The sequence below is a fragment of the Schistocerca piceifrons genome, chromosome 2 (genome assembly GCF_021461385.2).
Source record: "Schistocerca piceifrons isolate TAMUIC-IGC-003096 chromosome 2, iqSchPice1.1, whole genome shotgun sequence".
Classification (NCBI taxonomy): domain Eukaryota; kingdom Metazoa; phylum Arthropoda; class Insecta; order Orthoptera; family Acrididae; genus Schistocerca; species Schistocerca piceifrons.
In genome coordinates this window covers 518,015,839-518,017,944 of record NC_060139.1, presented here as the reverse complement: position 1 = coordinate 518,017,944, position 2,106 = coordinate 518,015,839, and the positions used below count along the sequence as shown (strand labels likewise).

The window sequence follows — 2,106 nt, the reverse complement described above, 5'->3', positions numbered from 1 at the left end:
CGGTTCACAGCTATTTTTCGTAATAATACACTTCTACCAACTAACTACTGAATCCAGAAACGTCAACCATCGTTAAGAGTTTCATCAGAGTGCTCAGCAACAAACAAAAATACAGGGACAGTAACATTTTAAGATGTGTTTAATTTGAATTGACGATGGTAAATTCGACCAAGAGCTAACTAAAGCTGGCCACTTACCTTAGTGGCAGAAAGGTAAGTATCGCGGACACTGCGAGATTAGAGGATGTGACAATGTTTTATTGTTTGTCTGCCACTACTGACAATGCACTGACTAGTGTATGCCTTGCAGCGATCAGCTATTACAGCACTGATTTCAAGTATAAAAACAGATTCGTGAATGCGTGTTGGAGATGGTCATCTTCAAATGCGGTGTATGAAATTAAATACAGCTGTCGTAATATAGTGCAGTGAGTGGAAGAAAAGAAGAAAAATCAAAACCAAGACATTTAGTAAACAGTGGCGATAGTATGAGATTTCCACTCTGCAGCGGAGTGTGCGCTGATATGAAACTTCCTGGCTCATTAAAACCATGTGCAAAGACCGAGACTCGAACTCGGGACCTTTGCCTTTTGCGGGCAAGTGCTCTACCAACTGAGCTACCCAAGCACGACTCACGCCCCGTCCTCACAGCTTTACTTCTGCCAGTACCTCGTCTCCTACCTTCCAAATTTTACAGAAGCTCTTCTGCGAACCTTGCAGAACTAGCATTCCTGAAAGAAAGGATATTGCGGAGACATGGCTTGGCCACAGCCTGGGGAATGTTTCCAGAATTAGATTTCCACTCGCAGGAAAGCTTCTGTAAAGTTTGGAAGTTAGGAGACGAGGTACTTGCAGAAGTAAAGCTGTGAGGATGGGGCGTGAGTCGTGCTTGGATAGCTCAGTTGGTAGAGTACTTGCCCGCGAAAGGGAAATGTCCCGAGTTCGAGTCTCGGTCCATGCACACAGTTTTAATCTGCCAGAAAGTTTCAGTGGTGATAGTGTCTCATGTTTAAAAGCATTATGCAATTAAGTACAATTACTGTTATTAATCAACTAATCATCCAGTCGCTCGGATAATACGACAACACTTTGTCAGGCCATAACGGTCTCACAATGTTAGAGGTCACTGAGGTTGGCAGAAATCCGAAACAGAGAACAGTCGACGACGTGTCCCGAATGGTACCGACTCTTAACTATCATGACGTGCACCTGGAGTCCAGCGCCAACTCATAGCGCTTTTACAATAGCTAGTCTGTTGAGGCCCACAACATACTAATTTACACTATGTGATTAAAAGTATCCAGACACCCCTCAAAAAATTCGTTTTTCATATTAGGTGCATTGTGCTACCACTTACTGCCAGATACTCCATATCAGTGACCTCAGTAGTCATTAGACACCGTGAAAGAGCAGAATGGGTCACTCCACGGAACTCACAGACTTGGAACGTGGTCAGGTGATTGGGTGTCACTTGTGTCATCCGTCTGTACGTGATATTTCCACACTCCTAAACATCCCTAGATCCACTGTTTCTGATGTGATAGTGAAGTGGAAACGTGAAGGGACACATAACACCACAAAAGCGTACAGGCTGATCTCGTCTGTTGACTGACTGAGACCGCTGACAGTTGAAGACGGTCGTAATGTGTAATAGGCAGACATCTGTCCAGACCATCACACAGGAATTCCAAACTGCATCAGGATCCACTGCAAGTACTATGACAGTTACGCGGGAGGTGAGAAAACTTGTATTTCGTGGTCGAGCGGCTGCTCATAAGCCACACGTCACGCCGGTAAATGCCAAATGACGTCTCGCTTGGTGTAAGGATCGTAAACATTGGACGATTGAACAGTGCAAAAATGTTGTGTGGAGTGACGAATCATGGTACGCAATGTGGTGATGCGATGGCAGGGTGTGGGTATGGCGACTGCCCCATGAACGTCATCTGCCAGCGTGTGTAGTACCAACAGTAAAATTCGGAGGTGGTTGTGTTATGTTGTGGTCGTGTTTTTCATGGAGGGGGCTTGCACCCCTTGTTGTTTCGCGTGGCACTGTCACAGCACAGGCCTACATTGATGTTTTAAGCACCTTATTGCTTCCCACTGT

At 45.3% G+C, this 2,106-nt stretch overlaps 1 non-coding gene across 1 annotated transcript; it reads right to left on the bottom strand.

Moving 5' to 3' along the window:
* Positions 1–552: 552 nt before the first annotated feature.
* On the bottom strand, positions 553–626 carry Trnal-caa. Its single transcript has one exon. It is a non-coding gene; the product is annotated as a tRNA-Leu (tRNA).
* Between the last annotated feature and the right edge of the window lie 1,480 nt (positions 627–2,106).